General features: G+C 35.2%; 1 protein-coding gene across 1 annotated transcript in view; it reads right to left on the bottom strand.

Moving 5' to 3' along the window:
* The window catches only part of Pde9 (phosphodiesterase 9), a 122,601-nt gene that overhangs the window by 89,977 nt on the left and 5,157 nt on the right, over nucleotides 1–27,467 (bottom strand). The window contains exons 2-3 of the mRNA XM_044396106.2: nucleotides 19,491–19,560; nucleotides 5,037–5,067 (exon numbers count right to left, since the gene is read on the bottom strand). The gene's annotated coding sequence lies outside the window, so the exon portion shown is untranslated. The remainder of the gene's footprint in view (nucleotides 1–5,036; nucleotides 5,068–19,490; nucleotides 19,561–27,467) is intronic.

The raw sequence follows: 27,467 nt of genomic DNA, 5'->3' as shown, positions 1-27,467 counted from the left end.
GTGTTTGTATGTCTTTGATGATTCGTATTCGTGTGAGATACTGATATATGTGAGATGTACGCGCGTGTGTGCGTGTGAATAGTTTTTGTAATCCGCACAAATCCGCTGGTAAATTTGAACTGACTGAGTTCAAAAGCTAAAATGAGTTTGCATACCCCAAAAACGTACTATCCAATACCCGAGACCGATTTGCCCAGCCGAAGCCAAAAGCCGAACGGCGATTCCGAGCCGAAGTGGGAAATCCGAGAGCCTCGGCAGGTGGAAAAGTTCGCTCACAGCTGCGGCTAGTGAAAGTGTCCTAAGTGCAGAGACCAAACTGTGCGAAAAGCTTTCGCTTAGCTGGCTGTTGAGCTTGAAGGATTTTCAAATATCTTCATTGGAATCAAAGGCTTTTGAGGGAATTTTGAGAAATATATTCAAACTTTTTGAAATATACATTTGGGTATATCGCAAAACTTCACAGAAAGTTTATTTGAAAAATGTGTTTTTAAAAGCCGGCTCTTGGTGGCTCTTCTGGTGTTATACGCCATGGCTAAGTAGCACAGTTTTGAGTCTTCGACCAGTCTTGGGCGCAACATTAGGAACTTTATTTGAAATTTTGAACACTCGAAATCTTAAAACATTTTCGTATGACATTTTTTGAAGCAACAGGTCCTCAGGAAATACTTTGTTTCAATGAAATTAAAAAAGTAATTTTTCTGCTTGAAAAACGTACAATCTTTAAAAATTGTTAAAAGTTCATTTACTAAGAATATTTTTAAAATCATTTCCAGCACAGACACACACACACACACATAGACCCAAAACGAAAGCAAACAAAACACGGAATGACTGTTTTCTAAGTTTCAGTTTTCAGGAAAACACTTTTCCTGGAATCTATCTATTCGAGACCAACCGCTTCAAAACTCAATCGAACTGAACAGAACTGAAGTGAAGCAACAACTGAACGAACCGAGCGTTTTCAAAATCGTGAAAAGCCAGGCGTATAACGGTTATCCAGTCAGCTGAGAGCCGCCAGAAGAGAGGGAGAGAGAAAGACCGAAAAGCTTTCGCATCGCATCCTGAGCTTTCAAGGCTGAGAATGGCGAAAAGGAAGTTGAATGCATACTAAAATAAAATGCTTGACAAAAAAAAAATTCAAGAAAACTAGCCAAAAAAAAAAACAAAATAATATGAAAAAAATATTTTCGGAAAATCTAAAGCTTTTACCGCTCTCTCTTGACGCCTGCGCGAAAGAGAGAGCATGAGCGAGAGTGCGAGAGAGAGGGAGAGAGGTGACGGGGGGCGGTAGAGTAGTTGCCTGCTTATGTTTCACACGTTATGCTCCTTATGCTCGTGCCCGTGTTGTTGTTGCTGCCTTTCAATACCCTTTTAAAGGATCCCATTAATTTTTAGCATTTCTTAAACCTTTCATTGGTACAAATTTAAATATTTAAATAATATAAGTAACTAGTTTTTTTTTTAATTACAATGCAATTCTCTAAAAACACTCTTCTACCAAAAGATTAAAAAATACATCAGATTATATGCAGAACAATATTCTTAACATTCGAATTCAAGCGAACTTAGTAAAAACAAAATTAGTTTAAGATTAAATCATTATTTGATTTGAATTCATCATTTTCATTTTGAATTTTTGAGAATAGTTTTTCTTTAATCAAGAATCGCTAGAAATTTTCTGTTAGGCTATAATTAAAATAGTTAATTTAAAATTCTAAAGAAACTAAATATTTTGTGAATACTTTTTTTATTATTTTTTTTTAACTTTTGTAATTCTATATAAATATGTGGGAGTTTTATTCGTGAATTTGTATTTTTATTTACCTTTTTTAGTTTTTTAGTTCTCTTAAGTGCTTCTATGTTTAAGTTTAAGAATCCAATTTTAGAGTATTTCTTGGTTCCCCCGAAACCAAATATCCTTTTTGGTTTTTGGTCGGTGTTGGTGTTGTGGCTGCTCTTGTTGTTTTTGTTGCTGTTGTTCTTGTTGTTGCTGGCGCTTCTGTGGCCATTGTTGCACACCTGTGATTTAGCGAGGACGCCGCCGAGGACGAGGACGCTTTCGTGGCTTCTCGCTGCTGGCTGGCTGGCTGACTGTCCTCGTGTGCCAGCTGATATTTACCTTATTCCCCACACTCCCACACTCCACATCACAGCTAAGCAGCAACAACAGCTAAAATAACAGGCAAAGCAACAGCAAGAAAATGGAAAATTGAGAAAGGAAAAGCTGGAGAAACACTAGACATGGCAACAACAAGGAACGCACTTAGAAATGATAGCCCAGCTTTATGCTAATGTTTGCCATTGCTTTAAGTACTCACTCAGTTGGTGAGTTAGTCAGTTAGTCATTCAGTCAGTCAGTCATTCAATCAGTCAGTTTTTGGCATGCAGATGACAATCCTATTGGGTTTTTGGGGTCGGCTTAACTCTCAAATAAAACAGCTTTCATCGGAAATTGCTGAGCCCACACATGTCCAGGTCGTTTTTTTTTTGTTTTGTTTTTTTTTTTTCGTTTTGTATCGTGTCCATTTCATCAATTCCACTTGCTGGTTAATAAAGCAGTAATATGGACCTTAGACTTGTTGGTTTTTGAAGATTCCTATTGCTTGGCAACATTTAACCTCGAGTTTCTTTCGGCCTCTTGAAATAAATCAATCAGATTTCAGGTTTTGTTATTATAAACGATGTTTTAGAGAAGGCCAATAAAAAACAAATAAATAATATAAAGAAAACAATTTGAATAATAGTTATAAAAAACAAAACCACTCTGGAAATATATATCCAATTATAATCTTTTTATTATATTTAAAAAAATTATAAGAGCCTAATATCAGTACTATAACTAGTAAGGTTCCACACCTTTAAAAATAAAACTAAAATATATAAAAAATGTATAACAGATATTTGAATACATCTCTTAAATCATCTATCAGTATCTGTTCACTGGCTTGTGGAGCCAATGAACTCAATACTCAAACACTCTATAAAGGGCGATGATAATAGTCGAAGCCCATGAAAATGAGTGTTATACGGTAATAAGGCAGCGTCGTCAAGTGTTCCGTCAGCCACATAAGAAAATTGTGATCCCGCCGTAAACTCCGTCGCCGTGTTAATTACATGAACTCAAGCATGACACCATTTTCCTCCGCCTGTGGGCCTCGTGACATAAATCGACATCCATTGCGGGGGCCCCAACATGCAAATCAAATTATTTTGGCATATAAAATGCTTATTAACAGATTAAATGCTCACTCAATATTAACTGACTGACTGACTCGGTTGAATGGCAATTTCCCCTTTTTCCCCATATATATTTATATTTCGCAAGGGGGCGGCGGCATTGTGCCTTTGTTTCGGGTCTTGGATTTTAATACCCTTTGATGGTATCGAAGGCGCAATGAGTGCTTACTTATATTTATGGCCGATAACAGTCGGCAGTCGTCAGTCGACACTTGGCCATCAACAAACAGACAATGGTGAGCCATCGCTGGATTTCAATATTTGTTGATGTCTTTCTTTATCTATATCTGAACGATAGCGTGAATAGGTTGTCACCGGTCTTGGGTTCTTGGTTCAATCAAAGGCCTGCGATTCACCCAAGGCGATTAAGTAATATATTTAGGGTATTATAAAATATACATGTTTATTTGCTTAATGTTTTTACGGGGCATATATTTGGTAATGTCTTAAAGTTAATAACTAGAATAGAAATAAATACTCTGTTAAATCAATGGTAATATTATTATTTATCTAGTCTCTTTGGTGTTTCTTTTATTATAAAAATAAATTTATATTTGAAGCATTTTTAGTTAAAGTCTTAATATATTTAAAAAAAATCAATAATAATAAAAAAATAAAATATTTAAACAACTAAGATTATTTAATGAAATAATAAAATAATAAAAGGTGGCCACCATTTGGGATTATTTTATTTGTTGTCTGTGATAATTTGTATATTGAGTAAATTTTCCTAGTGAAATAAATGAGATTCCTATGTCCAATTGGTATTTGGCACGTCTCCTTTATTATTTAAGATATTTGGCCAATGTCTGATTTAAATTTGATGGACGGGGGTCATAATAATAATAATAATAATGATAATAATAAGCAGCAAAGCCTCCTCCGTTGCCTTCTCCATCAGGCATTTCATTTGCAGACAGCAGCCACGCAAAACAAACCTAATTACACTTTACTTTCACTTTCTCTGCCAGCAACAGGAGCCAGGAGAAATTGGAGGTGAAAGTGGGAAGGGGAAGGGGAGAAAGCAGAGAAAGGGACTTTGGTGAGAAAAACTTCAAAAGCTTCTGGTCAAAGCAAAGTTTGCCCGCCTTGGCATATTTTGCGTAATATAAATTTTGCTGCCGGTTTATGTACAATATTCTTGGCCTTTGGCCAATTTGAAAAGCCAATAAAACCGTTTAAAGCGTTGTCACAGATTCTCCTCAAATTTTCCTCCTTTTTCGCTGTTTTTTTGTTAGCAAACAAACAATGGGAAAATAAAGAATAGCAGCTGAGAGGCGGCGGGCATTGACATTTATTGTTCATTTGACAAACATAATGAACATTTTTTTTGTTCGTTTATTTTATATGCAAATACACGGCTGTGCGAGCGAAAGTGTTATAAAGCGTTTTTCAAGCGCTTATTTGTATGTTTTTATTTAAATAATAAATGGGCAACGCAACCCCCTTCGTTTGTTTCGTTTCATTTCGTTCGAGGCGCTCATAAGTAGGCAATGATTTTCGGTTTGCTGCCAAGTAACCACCCCTAAAAACGAAGGGCCGTAATGAGCGTGTCATTTAGCGTAATTTCACTTGATTGTTATGGCATTACAACAATGCCCCAAGTATACAATACACACGCACAACAAAAGGCAGCGAAGAGTGTAGAAGTTTATCTTATCATCGCAGGCTCCGCTCTTTGCAAAATTCACGGAAAATTCATGGTTCATATGCATAAATTATGAATGGCCGAGGCGTTTTGTTGATTTTGTTGGCTTCTCTCGAAGCAATTCGCTTGTATTCTTAATGTCAAAACTCACCTGTAGTATTGGAAATTGTTCACAAGCTCGCCTGCAAAACAGAAGAAGAAAGCATCAGAATATTATTTATATTTATTTACCTAATAGTGATCTATATTTTTTAATTCTTTTTATTTTTTCGGTGGAAGTAAAAAAAACCAATTTTAAAATTCAAAGAATTTTCAATAAAAACCTTAAATATATCATAGCTTTTCTCCATAGCTTATTAAAAGTTAATTTTAAAATATATTTGATAGTTATATTTTCACAAAATAATGGGCGTAAATATTTAATTGTTTTTAATGATTTACTTGCAGCAAAAGTTGTTCAGGAATCATAAAAATATTCACGCCCAAATAAATTTCTGCCACTGACATTTTTAAGTCAAACGAAAAGCTGGATTTCCATTTCCGAATGGATATATTTAATACACACAAAGAATGTAAATGAGTTTCAATATACGTACAAATAAACAAATTTAAATAAGCTACCACAATAATATAATATTATATATTATACATTATATATTTAAATTAAATTATTTATTAAATAAGACTATTTATTTAGTTTATGTTGAGACCAAATAAATTACAATATATTCTCGTTAAATTCCATTTATTTTTCTTGTGTAGAGTAGACCGAATTTTGTGCTTAATTCACATTGAAACAGCTGAAGCCTCCATTATGATTTACTAATTTAGTTGAGTGTCTGCCTGCTGATACGATGCATCTGTGTGTCCGTTTAGTTTCATGTTATGTATGTTAGATGTTGTATGTCAGCCAGAATGTTTTGTTTGTTGATTTTTCCAATTCGTTAATTTGCCGCTGCTGTTTCGCATTGTCACCAAATTAATTGGCTGCTCCTGGTGCTCCTGGTGTCCTCCTTGCTGTTCGCTTAAGTGAATATTTCAGACACACACACACACACTGGTCCACACACACACACACACAGACACACAATGGCACTCACACTCGCCCGTGTACACCGATAGGCGTACATGTGACCCGTATTAAGCCATCAATGGGATACAAGCAATTTCGTTTAATTAAAACATTGCCGGCCGAATGATTATGGCGACGGGTAGTTTCGGGTGATTTTGGCCGGATCGAAGAGCATATATAGTACATAATATAGCTGCAAAAGTGCACACTCAAATTTGATGCACGAATTGCAGCAAATGAAGCATTCTGACGCTTCCGAGGAAACGGAAACGGAAACAGGACCCCAAACATAAACTGAAACCGAAACACAGAAGCAGCAGGAAAATCAGAAGAAGAAGCCAAAGCTGGGAGAGAGAAATCGACAATTCTCATCGCAGTCAATTCAGGTTTCTCCACGGATTTAGTTACATTTTTAGAGCTGCCTTTTTATTTCTATAACAATTAAATTTTTTATTTACTAATGTTTTTATACTTCAACATTTTGCACTATTTTGAAGAGTGTTTTTAGTTTTGTTAGTTTCGTTAGTTAGCTTTAAACCTTAATAAAAACCTGGTAAACAACTTAAAAAACAAACTCACTTTTAAATATATGTAATTAAATTAAATTAAGTTAAATGAGTATTATTTTAAAATTATTATTTGATTTACACATTGTAAAATTAAACTGTCAATGCTTAAAAGGCTTCAACAACTTTGTTTTGATAGTTTCTAAAGAATGTGTCATTATCAAATCACAAAATTACACTTTTTATTTCTTTTCCGCCAGTTTTTCTGGCAGCAAAAGCTCAAAAAGGGTTAAATACAAACGAAAAGGTAAAAGGCAAATGGCAAAAGGCCAAAAACAATTCAAAAGTTAAAAAAAAGAAGAGCGGAAACAAAAATAAAAAAAAGAACATACCCAGCCATACCCATTATGACAATTTAATCGACCGGAAATAAAGTTCTTAGGCATCATAAACAAGATTTAATGTGACAAAAAGGCAAATCACAGTGGCAGACAAACGAAAGCGAAAACGAAACGCGAAACGCATTTCGAGGGGGTGGCAAAAATGTCAAATGGCATTCGCCCCGAGGGGCGTCGAAAACGTCGAAAAAACCCCTCCGTAGAACCCAATTTCGGGGCCCCAACCTATCGCAGCACAGAAAGGTGCGAGTATCACGAAATATCGCGGTCTAGTTACAACTTCAAGCGTTTCCCTTTGGATTATGAAACCGTAAAAAAGTCGCCCCAATCTTCATTGACTGGATTCCCTTACACAGGTACACTCGTCCCTATATAAGTACGTTTATGTGTGAATATGTATATTTGACAAATACTCAACACATTCACCGACCCTCTTGGTTCTTTGTCAAATATATATAAAAGTACATCAAATAAAAAGGGTATATCAGTTTAAATTAGCCCATAATTATATGTACATTTTGGGGATAAGGACTTTTTGGGACTCTAACAATATTTCAATATTTAACACATCAAAATATAGTGATTTTTTACTTTTACGGGTAACCACAATCATAAAAAGCAAATGAAAACATTTAAGCATTTTTTCTCACATTTTATAAAAATCAATTTAAAGTTGTTTTCCCTTTTTGATAAAAATATTTTATTCTTATCATTCGAAATTCTAAAAATATATCAATTTTTATCCAATCCAAATCAAGTGATTTATTAATTTTTAAAACGTTAGAAATTTAAGTATTTAGGAATAAATGATAAAATCCAAATCAAACTAAGAGGTATACCCGATATCCATTCGATTCAGCTTTTCTTCGCACGAGTTTCCCAAGTGTTTTGTGGTCGACACCTTTCCGGCTCATCCCAAATATTTGCGCACGGCAATGTCAATAAAGCGGAGAGGAAGAAAACAGGAGGCGAGGGTGGGCGAGAATGTGCCAAAGAGAGCGAGGGAAAACTGCGGAAAATGTGGAAATTGTGGCAAGATGAATGCCTCGGATGGCCGACACGCTGGGGCGTTTTTGGCAATTAGTGCAGATCCGCTTCTCCATTGGAATTTAAACCCAAAATTACACGGAAACCTCCGACGCTCCGACATTTTCGACCGATATCAACCGGCAATTAATCAACGGCAATCAAACTGCGACTACGACGACCGGCGAATGCGCATACGAATACGAAAATTACGCAATGTCTCGTCGCTGACGACAAGTGGCTATCTAAGTAGTGTCATCAATAAAAGTCCCACCCAGTCGGGCACTCCATCAAAGAACCACTATCAACGGTAGCTGAAAAGCTAGAAAACAATGGCTCTCAAATGCTCCGATATCGAAGGCAAAATACTAGGCAAAAATCAGTAAGTAAGACATTAAAGCAAAAGAAACAGAAATATAAATATAAACAGAAACAGAAAAGTGCAGGGGGCTGTTAGTCGGCTTATCGCAAATGCAATCAAATCAAATCGAATCGAAATTGAGCAAAATATAAAACTTAAGGCGGAGAGGTCTTATCGGCGATAAATCAATCAAATCGAATCAAATCAAAGTCAATAATGGCAAATAATACTTTAGATCAAGTTGAATTAATGACCTGGGAAACTAAAAAAAAATACTAAAATAAGTTATAACTCATAAATAAAAGTAAATAAACTCAGACATAATATGGGAGACTATAAATTCCTTTAACTTTAATATTTAAAATTATAAGTAGTATATTATTTCATTAAATTAAAATGTTGTACTTAAGATATAAATATATTTCTTTACTGAAGGGAAAGCAATCTTAAATAATTTAAAATAAATGTATCAAAATTTTGTTTCTGAGATCCTAAAATATATTTCTTATAATTCTTAAAAATTTTAAATTCGTTAACATTTTCTTTAGTTTTCTCTTTCTATGGGAGACAACAAAATTCTTTAATTAAGCTAACCTAAACCAAATCTCAAACTAGTTCAGTCTAGTTAACATATTATTAGACAATCAACAAAATCGCCAGAGATAAACATGTTACACGATTGAAATATATACAATATTTATCAAAGAGCATTTCAATTAAGTGCTCGAAAGGGGGCGAAGGAGAAGGCAAAGGCAAATACAAATTGCTGGCGCATAATTAGAGATTGTAAATTAAATTGATGGCAATGCTGGACAATTAACAAGTCGAGTTGACTGATGTTGATTCGGCGCAAATCGTTTTGAGGGGTGTAAAAATACAGAATGCCCACCACCTCTTTTTTCTCTAATCGATGGCAATTAGACGGGGCTGGCTTAAATCGCTTATTTGCATATGATTGATAGGCATCGATGTGTGTGGAGGTGAATAGAAAGAAGAGGGAGGAAAATGGTAGAGGGTGCGGAAAATAAACCCATGGAGCTGAAAAAATGAAGACATTTACATGACAACATTTGTTGCTCGTCACTGTCCCATTTGTCAGTGTGTGTGTGTGTGATGTGTCTGTGTATTTGCATTTGTACCGCTGACAGTGCCTAAGCGGCCATTTTATCATGTCTTCCTTTCAACACACTCGCACTCGCACACTCACACCACCTCGCATATGTGGCACTTTGATATGACAAATGATTGGTGACACATCGTGTCTTGCCTCCTCTTTCTTCTGCTTTCTCTTTCCCCCCATTTTCCCATTTTCCTTTTCCCACGCCTAAACAAACAACAAACCAGCCGAGTTGCAGATTTGAACAGGAATCGGATTAGTGGCCAAATGGCAAGGATAAAAAAGTTGAAATGGGTAACAAGAAAAGGGAACAAGTTGTTGGATTATGCACAATTTATTATTACTTTTTTATATTAAAAAAAATATAAACAAACAAAAAACTAATCAAGGATTAAGAGAGAAGAATCCTCTACAAAATAAAATAATTTTAAGCGAGCTTTTTAACTAGAATAACTTCGTTATTTAAGTTAAGTTAATTAAAAATCATTTAATGATAATACAAAAAAATGTATAAAGTGCTTTACCATAAAAACTTTTAAGCTCATGATTATTCAAATGTAAATATTCCGTTTCTACATTTTAATTCTTAGCGTTAAATAAGAACCTGTTCCTTTACCCAACAAAAAAAAAAAACGTTAAACGATTCTAGCAAAAGTTTTTTAACCATCTTGTGACTTTCAAAGAAATACCTCCACATATTCAATGTCATCCTCAAGTCGGAAGAAAAAATGATGCTCAAAAGAAATCGTATTTCGCTTATAACTTGAAATTCCTTTAGTTTCTGACATCACTTGCAGCTTCCAGCGGAAACTGGGAAAACTGGGAAGATGAATGTGAGGGAAGCTTTTATTTTTCCATATCCTGGATGGCCGCAGCCTTTGACATTTTCCCCCTTCCCGTGTGTGTGTTTTTTTCCTGTTTTTTGTGATGTTGTTGTCACTTGCCAGGTTCAAATGAATGCTGCACCTTAGCTCATGGGTCACTACCGCTTTTTATATTCCATTTTCGCAATATGTGTGCTCCCCTTGTGATATTCTGATATGATATCGATGGTCAGATACTGCTGCCCTTGCAACTTTAATGGCGGTTTAATTAAGTTAGCCGGCGGAAATTATTGAATTTTACATGAGTGCATTTTCGATTTAATTAAATGGAGGAGGGAAAGGCCAGAAATGCGCTGCGACAAAAATAAAATCGAGGGGAGCCGCGAAAGCTGCGATAATTGAATGGCGCCCAACGTTCAGTGTTCAGTGCAATGACAATGGATTCGCCATAATCCGATCATCTGTTCAAGTGGAAAATCAAAAACGTGATCATACTTATGATTTCCGATATGAATCTTATATTTTACAAAAGCTGACAAAAATATATATATTTAATTCACGTCTTCTTAATTACATTTTAAAACCAATATTTCATATTATTAGCAAGAGTTGTTCAACACGTATCTTTTTGATGTCCTTTATTTATTGAATTATTATTGAATTTTTTGAATATTTTTCCTTTATCATAATATATTTATTCATTTTGTTTGACCATTTCTAACTTATAAGTACTTAAATTTGGGAAAAGTTCACGTTTGTAGGCATGGAAACCGCGACAAATTCTGGGAATGGACGTGGTCGCAGCAAAACAATCGCATTGTCAGATTTATGCCTCTGATCCAAATGGAACCGTAATTCATCAGCGGCGGATTGTCGACGAATATCTGATTCAAATCTCTGCTTGCGATCCATCGAATTCCAAATGCGCGATGCTAAATGCTAATCCACTGGGCGAACTTCGACCGCTTGCTGCACTGGATTCTGGAATCCATAATGGAAAAGTGGCGGAAATCTGATAAAGGATTCACATGCCGCAGGATTTACGCAAAAGGAAGGTGAAATGAAAATGGAATCGTGTAATACAGCTACATTGGGGAAAATGAAAGAGAAGGAAAAAGAAAATTCTAACCTTTTCGTTCACAGAAAAGACTTAGAACATTGTTAATATTTGTTAATAATTCCCAAAGTATGCAGTAATATATTGCTGTATAGTTTTAGGCAGCTTTTTTGGTGTTTTCTAAACTCTAGTGATTTCTGGGGCACCCTTAATTTTCATTTATTTAACAAACTAAAATCTCACAAGAAAAAATAATTAAAATTGCAAGAACCCCATTTTATTATATTTATTTTTCGACGACAAAATTGCAGCAGTGCAATGCGATCGCAAGTGGAGTCAACAAGTCAAGTTGCAAGGACCTCCAATTAGAAATAGTTAGCTTTTTGTGTATGCCAGTGTGTTACTGTGAGGTTTGAGTGTGTGTGTGTGCAAGGGATTGTGTGAAATTTAGCACGCCACACAAACACATGGAGAGATACCGATTTATGCCTGGCTGTTGGCTGTTAGCAAGGAGCCAAAGGAGCAAAAAGGAGCATGGTGCAACAGTTTCACCTTTGCACCATATTTATGTTTGGCACCACACACACAAACACACACACGCAGAGAGCGCGAAAGAGACAGGTAGCAGCGGTGCGAAAGAGAGAGGGCCACCTTTGCACGCGGTGACGTTGCTTTTGACCTAGTAAAATGCAACAGCGTTAAAGTCAAAGTGCAATGTTGTTGCTGCCTGTAACAAATGCAATCCTCACCATCTGCACCGCACTTTCACCACCCCCTGAAGCTCCCAACCACCATGTTTACCCACACACAAACACAGTGGTTGCAAATGACAGCAAATGCATAAAGCAGACAAAGGAATGTCCCCTTCTCCTTTTGATATGCATAATGTGACTGAGGACTTGCCAAAATCAGGTTAAGGGAAAATGGGAAAAGGCGAAAACTTCGGTTTAAAAAGAAAAGGAAAGTTCACGGAAAAGTATGCGACTAACAAATACCAAATCAATTAATAGATTAAAAGTTTTAATGAAAGTTATTCAACCACAATTGAAAAATCTTTATTTTTACAAGTAGTTAATATTTTATTTTATTTTTTTAAATATGCGGCTATAATTAAAATAATTTTTATCAATCGAATAAAAGTAACATAAATTATTAAATATTGGTTATTAAATATTAAAATATTTGGATTTATTAAATATTTTTTTCCCCATTTTTATTTATTTTAGTTTTTTTAAAATATTTCCTTCAGCTCATAAGGTTGCTTAAAGGTTTTCTATTTCCTTTAAAATTTATAAAAAGTGTGTCAAGAACAAAGATTATACATGTGACATCTGCTGAATTATTTTGACCCTTGATGGGGAAAAATAAGTAACTCACGCGATACTTTTATGGGCAGCCAATTATCTCGTCTACTAATCGAATAAATTATTTAACTACACTTTTCAGTCCGATATTAAAGGGAGTTATCCTGTAGAATAATTTTAAGGATTTCCCTCTCGACTTTCGGGTAAAGTCCACTGTTTTTTTTCCTTCGATTTTTCTTTTTAGCCAGTCGCGTGCGGCGAGGCAACCATCTTCAATGTGGCACTAACTAACTAGTTAGACACTAACAGCTGCCATTGTTGCAGGGCCTGGTGGAGCACATGCAAATTTAAAAATGCATTACATGTGAGTGTTTCCACCGCCGAGTGTTGCGGGGGTGGGGGTGGGGCGGGGGTCAGAGGTCAGATAGTTGCGAAATATATACGAGACTCACAGGCCATCGGGCGAAAGTCGAAAGACTGCAACAAAAAAGCAAAAAATAAGGAAGATGTATAGGGGTAAGGGTGGAGAAAAAACAACAAGGCCACTTTCTGTGTGTCTTCATGGGTCAGGCAAATAAAAAGGGTTTTTTTGTGTGTGTGTGTGTTGGAGGAAAAGTGCCGGAAAAGTAACGGGTGGAAAAGGGGAAAGCGACGGCGGCCGTAAGCAACCCTGACACAATGCAATGAACTTTAAACCCCGCACAAATGTTTGACTTGGCCAAATGTTTACCCATGTCAAAGCCAAACGAAACGAAACCAAAACAACAAAATATTATTCATTATGAAAATGTCCGAAAAGGAAAAACTACTGCATGTATGCCAACATCTTTACCAGAGGGAGAGCACAGACCAAAACAAATGCCAAAATCCTGCAGGAAAACTTCTAAAACAAAAACTCGAACTTTTTTTTAGCTAACAAAATAAATCGAGGAAACAATTTCAAGCTAAAAACATAATAAATAAAAAGGGAATTCATTAAATAACATTACAAATTTGGCTAAAAATCTTCATTGCTAGCAATTTTAGATTGTTAGAAATTAAAGCACATTTTTACTACTGCAAAACAATAAAACTATAAAGTTCAATCAAAGCGGTTTTTCTTCCACCTTTATTTGATAATTTTAGATGAGTTTTTTTCAGTCAGGGTGGGAAGCTATCGAAAAATTCGTTGTCAAAACCACAACAAAGCAAATCTTTGATAGCGTAAACTCAATTAACATACACATAGGCGCCACAAACACAAACATACAGGCAGCCCAACATTGACATGTATTAAAATACCTTTTTGCATGTCCTGTGACAGGCGGCGAAAATTAACCGAAACAACGTCACGGCCCGCTTCCTTGAATGAGAAGGTGAATGTGAGTGAATTAGTTTATGTATCTGTGTGTGAACGAATAGTATCTTTGTGAGTTCGGGGGCAAGTGTGAGTGTCGGCAATTAATGCTGTCATTGTTGTTGGCACAATATTTCACCTGCTTTGCGTGCAGTCACAAAATGGCCATTTAACCAAAAATAATCTTAAAAAAAAGCAAAGTCACTAGTCCCAAAATTGTACCAAAAAGCAGGATCCCAATTTTTCACAAAAAATAATTCGTTTTTTTAACGGAAACAATGAAAATATAGATCCAAATATGGATTGACATACCTTTCTGAACTCGTTATTAAATTTCCAATCCATTGGCATTTAAATCTGAAAATTTAATTTTTTGGCCAATTTTCGCAAAAAATCATGATGTTACCCCTTACAAAAAAAACGAAAATTGGCGAAAATTTTATTTCTACAAAATCACACGGACAGTGTCATGGATCTATTTATTATTTTGTTATCTGTTTAAAACAGTAGGGGAGTGTAGGGTAATTTGACGAGTAGGGTAATGTGACGAACTCGTCGAATCTCATATATGACGTCACGACAAAAATTTCAAATAAATGTGGTCGTCTCCTCTTATCGTGTCGACAATGTATTTACAGTAATATTAATAAGAAGTCCCGTTATATGTTCGTGAGGTAATTTTCGCTAAAAATGTGGTGCGCAAACTAGCAAACCCATTCAATTTACTTGTGTTTCAGCAGTGCCAGAGCAAAGATGAGTGGAAAATAAAATCAGGCAAATATATGCACGTATACATGAGATCTTTATTAACAGTTTTTGGTACCTCGCGTTTTTTTCTTTTGCGCCGTTTGAGAGTGACACCGTTTTTCCTCCAAGTCTACCTTGTAGGGTATCGTGACGAACTTTTTGTAGGGTATTGTGACGAACTTTTTTTATTCAAGAATTTTAACTGTTATCGTTGATTATTTGTAAAAAAAATATAATAATACCAGATAACATTTACTGCTGCAGTTTTATTGTTGTTTTTAATAGTGACGTCAATTTAATTTAATTAAAAAAAAATTTGCACTTTGACCATTTTTTTTTTTGTAAGTTTGGGTATTATCTTATTACTTTTTTCTTTTCCGTATCGAAAATAACCTTTCCGTAAATAATATATAAAAAAATGTATTTTTTTGTTTGTAAAAAGGATGGTTTACACCAAACGCTGTGGGATTTGGCTACGTTGAAATTTCGAATCCAAATTTTTTTAGAAATATGCTCAGTAAATGTAGGTAACTTTCTGCTTTTACACTTTTAAAAAATATTGATTTTTGGAGAAGTTACATTAAAGAACAAATCGTTCGTCACATTACCCTACAACTTTTGAAAGTGCAAAAAAGAAGGGTTCACGCCAAACGCTGTGGGATTTAGCTGCATTGGAATTTCGAATTTCGAATTTTTCAGGGATATGCTCAGTAGATGTAAGCAACTTTCTGCGTTTACACTTTTGAAAAATATTGATTTTTAGAAAAGTTACATTCAAAAAACGAATCGTTCGTCACCTTACCCTACACTCCCCTACGCATTTTTAATGTCGGACCATTTTTAGACAAGATACAGCAAAAAAACATAGAGAAAAACTAAAAATTTGGCCAAAAAACCAGATCCCAATTTTTCACAATAAAATAATTAGTTTTTTGACCGTAACAATGGAAAATTCCATCCAAATATGGATTGCCATACCTTTCTGAATTCGTTATTAAAGTTCCTATCGATTGGCATTTAAATCTGAAAATTTTATTTTTTGTCCAATTTTTGCAAAAAATTATGATTATGATTATCCCTTATAAAAAATGTGAAAATTGACAAAAATTTTATTTTTAGAAAATCACACGGACGGTGTCATGGATCTATTTATTATTTTGTTATCTGTTCAAAACAGTCCGCATTTTTAATGTCGGACCATTTTTAGCCAAGATACAGCAAAAAATTATAAAGAAGAAATTAAAAATTTGGCCAAAAAAAACAAATTCCGTCCGTGTCCTTGGGGCCATATAAACATATTTTTATAGCTATTACCTTGAATACGTTTTAATAAAAAATTGCAAGTTTAGTCAAAACATTCAGCAAACCATTTGAAGTCGTACGTTTAATAAGAAAAGATTAGAAACCTGATATATTGACATTTAAAATATTTACAGAGCCACAAAACGAATTCAGGATTGTTAGCGAAGCTAAGTCAAAGGAAATTATAAGTGCAAAATATTCGAGAGGAAAATCAGACCCCCAAAAACTGGGTTTTAATTCCGATTTTCCGGTATTTGCAAGTCAATCGAATCGTAGAATCGCTCAAGGAAAATGCCAAATTAAACGCTCATTGACTTTGGCTTATTACAAATTTTGGCCAATACACACGCACACAAACGGGTGCAGTGTTACACACTCACGCACACTGTTACAGTTAAGTAAACAAAAGTCAACACATTTTTGGGCGAAAACATTTTTGAGCTTGGTATTTTGGGTTCTGTTTGCCTGCATTTCCCTTACCCCTTTCGCTTTTCCACTTTCTGGACTTTCTCCGTTCACACACACACTCACACTTACAGATACAGCCATCCTGCAATATCCTTTCTGCAGCAGTCACAATCAAATGGCCGGATAGAGAGATTGAATCTCTTGTGGCACAAAAATTGCGCATACGCAATGTTGTCACTGGCATTTTTCCGCAAAGATAGCTATCAGCAAACCATAGTATACATTTATGCATTTCAATTGTTCATGATGAGCACACCCACACAAACACACGCCAACACCCACACACACTCACACACGCAGCAGCTCACTTGTGCAATAAAATATTTTCGAAATCAACGCCAACGGAAAAATTCATTCGCGTAGGCGCTGCGAACATCTCGAAAAGGTAAACAAGGCAAAAAAAAAAAGCAAAGAGAGCAGGAAGTCGCTTTATAGCACACCCTCTATTGAGAACTAAACATATAATTTAAATTACGATTATGATAATACATAATCAGGTATGTTTTATATAATTTTATTTGATATTATTTTAATCTTTTAAAATAAAATTATATAAAACCCATTACATTTGGGCATAACATAACCAATAAATATAATTTAACAAATTTAAAATAACGATTAAAGACTTTCCCAAGTAATTAAATTATTGTTATAGGTCGTTTTTGATTTCTACGACCCAACTGTATTCTCCGATTATTATCATCTGTCATTTGCAGCGAATCAAGGCAAACGAGAGCGTTGGGGGAAAGGAAGCCATGGCTCAAAAACCGAAACCGAAATGCAAAACGTGACTTTTCCCGGAGCCGTCGACTGAGGCGTCAACTGCCAGACTTGCTGACTACGGCGGGCAGACTGGCGGACAGACTTACGGACGGACGGCCCAGCCAGTTTTGTAAATTTGTTTGCCTTTCCTCGCGCGGTCTTGGCAATTATTAGCGGGGCAAGTCAACAAGCCGCACACCGCAAAAAACCGGGGGGGAGGTGCACCCATTTCCATCAAAAAAGGAAACCCCATTTTGATATCAATAAGCTGTTGAACAAAGAAAATCCCCAATTGACTGATTTCGGTTTAAAGATACCTAATAAATAAAACACGAAAATATACGAATGCTATTTCTATTAGTTCAATCTTAAATTTTATACTTCAATAATAAATATCGAATAATTAAATTAGACAAAAAGTGGTAACTAAGCATAGTAATTTAAAATGAGTAAAAAGAAAATGAAGAAATTGGAAGAAAATTATAAATACGATTTTCTAAAACATTAAATATTTAAATTCAATATTTAATAAATTATTAAATTCATTTAATTGTGTTTTTTTCACTTAGAAGATCTAAATAACATAATATACAAATTTTAAGGAAATCATAAATACAATTTTTTAAAACATTAAATATAAATTTAAACGATGTTTATTAAACAAAAAATTAACCATTTTATTTTCATTTGGATTGACTCTCTGCGAAACCGGGAACCTTGCGGATTGTTGGAAAATTTATGGACTGCGGTCCAAGGATTCGGATGCGGATTCAGCTCGAGTCCTCCGGTTTCAACTGCAGCTTCTGTTTCATGCATATTTATTTATTTATTTATTGGTTTGTTTTCCTTTGCCTTTGCCGCTCTCTGCTGGCATATGTATTTGGTTAATTGAAATTGATTTCCTGGACGCCAGGAGACTCTCATAAAAATCAATTTCACTTTTCAGTTTTCAGCTAACGAAAATAAAAACGAAAAGTGTCTGCGAATAGAATTGCATAATCGCGGGGTGTTTTTGGATTTGCACTCGGATTGGGTTTAGAAAACTTGAACTAAAAACCGCAAGCTGACCGAGTTGGAGTATTGGTGGTGGTGCTGATGGGTGGTGCTGCTGATGGTTGGGTGGGTTTCTCTGTTCAGGTGGCGGTGCTTTCGAAGTGAGTTAAACCGCAAGAACCGCTGACCTGCTTACTTGAGTGCTGGACACAAAGTGGGGTTTGTTTGTGTTTGTGTGTGCGTGCAACATGCAACACCACCACCCCCCAGTGACGTCAATGAACACGCAACCCCACGCTGACAACAATGCAACAGACACAACCGACAACAGCAACAGGAATTGCAACACAGCAGCAACATCGCACAAAGACAGCGACAACAATGGCAAAACTTCGGTGCAATGCTATGACAAATGATTAAATACCAGGGTGGAAAATAAAATAAAAGATGGGAAGTAAAGTAAAAAAAAAACAAAAAACCAAAGGGGATTGAAAAAATATAAACTGTAGTTTCGCTTAAAGTTTTCCCTTTTACATTCAGCAATTCGACCAAAAAGCAAACCAAAAACGCTGCAAGTTTGAAGTTTAATTAGTGAAGCTTTTCAAAAAAAATATACAAAAATTAGTGCTTTAAAAATTACTTTTCTTAATTATTTTTAATAATTTGACTTTTTAAAAATTGAAAGAAAGATAATATTTTTAAAATATTTGTAGAATTTTTTCTCCCATCGATTAAACAAGTTGCTTAGTATTTTGTATAATAAAGATGATTGGTTGCTGTTTTTGCACCTTCTATTATCTATTATCTCAACAAGGCGTGCCTTCATCTCTCACTGTCACAGGTGAGAACTTAATCGGACATATTCAAAGCGAATTCCGAAACGCCCTTGATAAATGGGTGTATTAAGGTGCATTACCACCGGGCAACTAGATGTATTTGCTGTTATTGTGGGCGCAACTATGTCAATCGGCGGCTTTTACTTACTTAACGTATGCATTAGCCGAACTTAATTAATTACTTTGTCCGCGCGTAATTACAAAGTCAGTTTAGTTTAGTGGGGGGTGTCACAACCACAAAACTCAATTCAACTGTTGGTCGAAGGCGGTGAACCAAAACCGAAGACAAGTTAAGCGGAAAGTTTCTATTGCGAACGATTGGTTTGGGAATGTTCAAGTAATGTCTTTAATTGCACAATGTAATATATGTGGAGTAAGCACAATGTTTTTGCTTCTCAAAATATTGAACACTTGGTCCTTCGAGCGGGATATTAATAGAAATAGTAATACCATTTAAAAACAGCCGTAAATCACAAATATCTCACGGTTGACTCACCTCTAAACGGTTCTCCAAGATAACATCTTTATGTGCTGGCTAAAGTTGATAAAGCCCTTCAAGGTGATAACTAAAAAAAATAAAAAAAGAAAGAAAGGCAAATGTGTGATTACAATGTGCAACAACAAGTGTGCAAATAGGTATCGATTCTATTTGATTAATTGTTACAGACAATCGAAAATGTAAACAATATGTTAACAGCTCGATTATCGCGCACACACATTCCGATATGGGGGCTTTTTGGGGGTGGCAATTCCGGTGAGACCTCTATAATTCCCGCGGTAATTAGACCAACATTTCAGTAGTACAGATAAAAGCCAAACAAAAGCAGTAGAAAAAAACAGAAAAAAATACAACAACATTTAAAATAAAAACATAAAATGTAGAAGAAGGATAGAAATACAAAAAAAAACCCATTTGCCATTTAGCAAATGCGACGATGCCGGCGTAATTAAAAAATTCTTATCAATTTCAATTGTTAATTGTTGTGGCTTATTCTACACACAGTAAGTACCGTGTTCAGGTATCTATATCTATTGTACATAAATTTATATGGGGGCACATTTGTATGTACGTACTGTGCTTTATGGGGCTGAATGCGAAATATGAGGGACTAGATCGATAAACCCCAAAAAATCCCCCTTTTATAACAGTAAACACTTGGCAAACAGCGCGCGTCTTAGAAACCCCAAAGCCAAATTATATAATACCATATAGTTTTTAGACCAACAAGATAAATTCAACCACTTATTTATCGACAAAAGGGATTAGACCCATTCACAAAATTACATTTCATTGTCCCGTATCGCTTAAAATATTTCTACAGTTTGCAGGAAAGGCATTTGAGGACACAAATTAGGATTTGAAATGCCAGCACCCAAAATGCAAATCAAAATCATAACGTTTGTCTCACTCTTTTTCCCAGGTAAAGTAGCCCACACATTCGCACGAACTATACACGGAAAAAAATATGTAAATTTCCTAAAAAGAAAAACATAGGAAAAAAGTTTAACAAAAAAATAAGTTGTATATAATTTTAAATATTTATTGAGGTTTTGGGCATTGAAATAAATTGCTTTTTAATACCGAATGATCTCGATAATTCAGATAAATGTTTATTTGGTTTAAACAAACTTCCTCTATGCAAAAAAAAAAAAAGACTACAAAAAAAATAAATCTATCGATAATACATTGTTAATCAATGTATTATAATTGATTTTCAATTTACGCCTCTTTTGGTTTAGTCAAGAGATTCATATTTTTTTTCCAGTGCACCATATAGTGAGGGATATTAGTAGCCTTGTCTTTGGCCCGACCTCAGAACTCAGTCGCATCCCCGAGGCTAGCAAATTGAGCTGGATGTTTTCACTTGCCATTTCCGGGCTGCAACAACAAACCACATGCCCATCCACTCACACACACACACAAGCACAGACACACTAATACTCTTGCACGGGGGGAAAATGAAAATTTAGGAAGGACATGGCATTGTTCCGATGAATCCTGTTGTGGCCAACGTAGAAACCATGAGAGATCCAGTCGAATTGCATGCGTATTCGTATTCGTTTGCCATAATTACTATCATCATCTGGTTGTTATTGAAGGACTTATCGCATAAATGGGTGCAAAAGGTTGGGCGAATTGTGGCATACTTAATTTAATTCAAAGCCCAATGAATGGTAAACGCTTTCCCTTGGACATGTGTATTTATGGGAATTTGAGAGGACATGTATATTTCCTGGCTCGGATTATAAACGGATGGGTCTATGAAAGGGTGAACAAAGCGAGAACTATTTTAATTACTTTTGATTTGAACAATTGGATATTAATTTTGAATAAATTTATAAATTAATTAATAAATTAGGAACTTTTAATTAAAATGTTATATATTAAATAAAAAAATTGGTTAAGTATAATATTTTTATTTCAGTTCTATTTAAAAATATTAAGTATAAAAAAATGTTGAATATTTTTAAAATCGTGGAAATCGTGCATATATTATAATTATAATATAATATATATAATTTTATATTTAAAGCATTTATTCGGCTAAGAACTTCCTTAAGCTCCCCCACTATTTTTTGGCAGCAATTCCATTTTATTGGCAATGACAATAGGGTTTTAAAATTGGTTTGCGATTTTCGTTTTTTTTTTTTTTTGTCAAATTAATGCCAAGGCACTTGTCGCAACATGTTGTGCATGCCAAAGATCTGGAGATCGTATCGATATCGGTATCGGGGCATTATACAACTCGATTCCAGAGCGGCACGCGACTTTGCGCCTGCGCATTTGAATAAAAAAAGCTCGAATTATCCGCGCAAAATAATGCCAGTCATGTAGCGACGTCAGTGTGTATTTGTTTATTTTATTCGTGCCGTATTTTTCAGCCGTTGACAAATTAAGCCAAAATGATAAAGCAAGCGTAGAGGTGTTAGCTTCTTTTTTTCTCTCCCTCTCTCTCAGCCGAATTCCAATTTTGTTGTTAATGATCACAATAAATTCAATGTCCGCATGTCTGATCCAGACTTCTGGGTTTATTTTTTATATTTTTTATGATTTCAGTTCTTTTTTTTTGGCGACAAAATCATTTTGTGGCGCTAATTGCTTGGCTAAAGATTCGATACATTGAGTAACGCGATAGACCATGGATCTCTCGGCCGACGAATCCATTATCTTTCGGGCCTGTTTGTGTGGGGCAAACAATAGACAGAGAGAGAAAAAAATGAAATAAGAAATAAGATCCCCAGCATTTGGCCCAAATTAAGTTCTGTTCAAACACCGTTCAAGAACCTGTTATTCAAAAGCTGTTGACAACTTGTTGCCAGCGGGCAAACAGCGCTAACATTTCCCAAGAATGCGGGGCGAGATCACCTGTTGCCACCTCCCACACACTGGAATATTATCTGGATACCATATCGTTTTATTGGGGATATTCGCCTTGCGGCAGGGTCGGCTGCTTTGAAGCCACGGGGCAAACACCGGGAATCTTCAAACAGAACCATCTATCTATCTCAGTTTCAACAGTTCGTGACATTCCGCAAATATTTACACCTTCATTTGGTCAACTCCCCAGATCCCCGGAATATGTTTGTTTTTATTGGTTTATTTTCAAAGATAATAGATAAAAATTGAAGACGCTTTTGGTGATCACTTATGTTATATATTATAACCGGAAATATATTATACATATTTTATATTATTCCCTCTCGCTTTTTTGTATGTCTAATAATTTTAAATTATTTAAAAGTATATAGAAAATAGCAGTAATTTGATTATTAAGGCTATGATAATTCCCATTCCCAACTAATGATCGCATTTAATCCTATAAATCTATGAATAAAGTTAAATATATTTTATAACTCCAACGAACGAATCATAAATCAGGACTACTGATTTTTTTGATGTCATTACATTTACCTACTTTAAATTTAAGGCCATTAGAAATATCATTTCGATTATCTCACGCCGACGAATTCTGATTAAATTGACACCTTCAAAATATCTGCAATATATATTTCCCTACTTATCACTCGGATTTACCAGATCGCGAAGGTCTTTTAAGCGGATGGATCGTACGACGTAGATATACCCAAGTATTCTCTGTGGACTGAACACATATATCTAGTTCAAATTCGATTCGCAAACAGGTCGGCGACGAAACATTTGTTTGATAAAACGTTATCGGCCAATGGGGGTCTCTGACACCCGAATAATATTACTTTGCCACAAAACGCAGGGAAAGAAGTCGGGGGTATGGAATGGAGTTGGTCTAAATTTGGAAGCGACTTTTTTTGACAGTCCATCGTAGCGTTACGTTGATAATACGATTGTGTGTACTTTGTTTTTTTTTTTCTTTTAAATTTTTGCTATTTTTGGCAGCCAGTTTTTGCTGGTTTAAGCCAACTTTTTGGGGACGACGCTTCTGCTTCTCTTCGACTCGAAATCGAAATCGCAGCACGTGCAACTTGCACTTGCGTTTCTCTTTCCCCGATCCTCTCTTCGGCTCTTTCTCTTGGCAACTCTCTTTTATGGGCATGACCAGCAGACTTGTTTGTTATTCTCGCTCGCGGGCAAAGTCCACCGAGTGATGCCAAAGTTCATTGGCGATTTGAACTACACTATTCTACTCGGGTTTACACTATTTAAACAAAAGAAAAACTCCCCAATCAGAGCTTCAAGTCGTGTGAAAATATCATTATTTAAGCATTTTTTTCATTAAATCACTCAAAAAAATATAAACTTTTACGACTTAAGGTTTTTTTTTTATTCTACATTTTTTTTTACAAATTTTGATACTCAAAGTAAATAAATAAAACAGTAGAGCCATTGAAAATCTCTAAATTTTTTTCTTATATCCCCGATATTTAAAACAAAAAACTCTATCTATAATTTCTTTATCATAAAGAATTGACGATCTTATCATATTTTGGCTCTCCTTATTTTTGCTGACCTCTGACCGCTGTAATCTTTATCTTCCAATGGTGATTGCTTCAATCATGGTGGAACTATACAAGGTGCTCTCGTCAGCTCTGCTGAGGACGTTAAATATGGTTACCTCTCTGTCTCTCTTAAGCGATAGAATGAGAAAGCTAGATACAGACTGGCACAAATAACGTCCTCAAAAGAGGGCAGCCCTCGCGACGAGATCACCTTGTATAGTTCCACCATGGCTTCAATATTTCAAGAACAAATTCTCTTGATTTTTAAAATCTCTCTTTAGCTCTCTCTTTTTTTTGTAAAATTTGTTGAACTCTCCACTTCGACGGTCTTATCAATTTATTACGTTTTTTCTGGTTGACTTTTTATACTTGTTTTGTATTTTTTGTTTTCATTACGTAGCACTGATATGCGACGACCGGGCGTCGTAATCAAGAGCCAAAGCCAGTCCCCCACAACCGACCGCCCACCACCCACCGCCGCCCCCTCTTTGGATGACCTTAAAAGGCGGTAAGTGAACTTTCGTCGGCTTTATAGCGAAATTAGTGACCCCCTGCATTAATTGGACACAATCACAATCACAATGAAAGCCGAAATGCTGGAATTGTTAGAAGCGTGTGTAAATATGAGTTCGCTTTATGTAAGTCGCATTTCCAGCGGAGACTGCACTGCGATCCAGACTCACGAAAATAGCAACAGACCAAACCGAACCGGTTGGGAAAAAGGAGAAAAAAACCAAAAACTATGCGGCAACAGGTCCGCAATATGGAGCTGGGCGATTGAAAAGCATAAAGTGCACAGCGAGAAAAAAGAACTCATTAAATGTGATTAAAAACTCAGAAGAACTTTTGTAAATATTTCCCTTAAGTTATTGAACATAAAAAAGAATTTAAGATAGTATCCCATCAAGTGATTCACTTCTTTGTTTGTCTTTTCTTTGTTTCGCAAATAATAATCAAAATTAAGTGAGTAATTGGCACTTCTTTTATTACATATTTGAATATCAAAATAACTTTGAAAATATTTTATCTCGTTTTTTTTCGCAGGTGTACGAAATACAAAATGTGGTTTGCTCCAGTCTCCCGACTAACCTCCCAATTTCCCCTCTTAAGGTCGTCTGTAGAACGGAACCCCGGAGACAAGAGTTCGGACAAGGAAAATAAAAGAAAAAAAGAAAAAAAAAAATGATACCTATATAAAAGCTGGCAGGCAGGCAACCGGCACAACAGCTTTGGCATTGCGTTATGCCAAGGCAAATCGCGATCATCATCGAGCCGGGCTTATGCCAATGGAAATGGAACCCCATCATGACCATCTTTAATATGATCATCATTATTGGCATTATCATTATCATTATCATTATCATTATCAGCATCATCGATGACGCCGGTCGAAGAATGCAACAGAGACGAGAAACGAGTTTTCCCAACCTCAAAGCCAGAAATATATGAGCACATCGCAATGCGCTCAAGTTCACCAAGATCGGAGGATTGGAGGATCGGAGGATCGGAGGATGGTATGGTATGGTATGGGATGGTATGGGGGTATGTGGATTGCATGTGATGTGCCATCTGTTGCCTGCTCGCAGGCTAATGCAGTCAATTATGTGGTACATAGACGGGCAATCAGGTTTAGGTTCGATTCGCCGATACAACAGTGATTTCGAGCACTGATTTTAAAGAAATATATATAGAAATATATAGAAAAAATATGTAAGCATATGGAAGTATATATAAGTAGAAATAATAAAGAAATATATAGATATGAATAAACATATGGAAAAACATAAAAATTTATAGAAATATATGAACAATAAAAACGATTTTTTTTTTGATAATTGGTATGTTTAATCTCCGATTTATTTGATGTCATTAAGCGATGAACCAATTTTAGAAATTATAATTATATTGAATTTTTGTAAATATTAAATTAAAAATATTATATTAAATTAGTTCCACCGGAACTTCAACGCCATCAAACAGATGATTTAGCCTACGTGCCTGTGGCAAATTCTTTAATATTTGCCCAATATTTTTGGCTGGGCAAAAAAAGTGAGTATTCTGCAAGAGACTTTTGAGTGCCTCATTGTTCAAACATTTTTTGCAGTTAACAAAATATAATAAAACAAAAAAATACAGCAACAACAACTAAAAAGTATAAATATGAAAATCTAAAACGTATTGGCCGAAACAAAACGTTCGTGGGTTAAGAAAAAAAACCGAATTTATTGTTATTAGTATTACTAAGTAATATTTCGAGAATAATTTCGCGTTTTGTTTTGTTTCAGCTCCGTTTGTTTGTTTTTCTTGGTGCGGTTAAATGCAAACAAAACATGAATTTTTATTTACCATTTAACCAGCACAGATCAGCAGATATATTTGTATACATATAATGGCATACACACATCGGCGTACATATGTATGTGCATTTATGAGAATTAAATTGTAAAATTTAGACAACATATGGTAAGTGGTATCCGCAGGATTGATAAGCTAATTTATCAAAATTACGATTTTGTTTCGTATTTATTCGTAGAAAAACATAAATACTTAAATTTGAGAATTTATTAATTTCTTGTATAATAATATTTTTGGAGAGTAATAAAATACATAAACAAATTATTTTCAAAATTGATATATCATTTATTTAAGATGTTTAGTCGTAGAAAAATATTATCATAATAATAATATTTGAAATTTATTTCCAAATTTGAGAGTATTAAAATGTATAAATAAATTATTTTCAAATTTTATATTTAATTTATTTAATAGGTATTCAAAAGTCGGTGCGACGAGCACATAGGATTATTTTTCGTATCTTTGGCGCCAGTTATCTGACCACATAAACCAACAGCAATAATAATAACAACAACAACAGCAACGACAGCGGCAACGCACTATTAAAAACATAATTTATCAACAATTTACATGCCAAGTCCAAGGCGTTTGTTAAGTGTTATTAAAAAATTACAAGCATCGTCGACAACGAAAAGTATGGCCAACGAGTACGTGTGGTTGTGACGATGGTATCATTTCGCATGGTACGTATATCTCATGAATATGCAAGAGGAGTTCCTTTCGAAGATCGAGGAAATTGCAACGATAGTTTGAGCAATGGCAAACTAATACTGGTACCAAGGATCGGATCCGATCCAACAATTATATAGTGCCATTGCACAATCCCAAGAATTCCACAATTACGGATCTCTCTCCCTCTTTCTGTTATCCCAAGACCCGGCAATTATCGATGGGCAATTTGTGTCCAAATGCGAACAACAATCATATCTCGTACAACATCTCAATTCGATGGGTAAACTTTTCTCAATGTTTTTCTTTCTATTTCTTCGAGAGCCAGAATAAATAAACAAAGATCTCCTCCGGCTGCATGGAAAATTTCGCTGCTGGGGTTAAAAGTTTCCGAGAAGTTTCACGTATCTTCTTTAGAAAAATTGTTATAGAAAACTTGTAATAATCAATCAAATTATGTCGTTTATGGTAGTTGAAGTTATATGATTTTTTTTTCTAAAAACAGAATTTAAAA

The sequence above is a fragment of the Drosophila takahashii genome, chromosome X (genome assembly GCF_030179915.1).
Source record: "Drosophila takahashii strain IR98-3 E-12201 chromosome X, DtakHiC1v2, whole genome shotgun sequence".
NCBI classification, from domain to species: Eukaryota; Metazoa; Arthropoda; class Insecta; order Diptera; family Drosophilidae; genus Drosophila; species Drosophila takahashii.
This window is presented reverse-complemented; position numbering and strand designations above follow the sequence as displayed.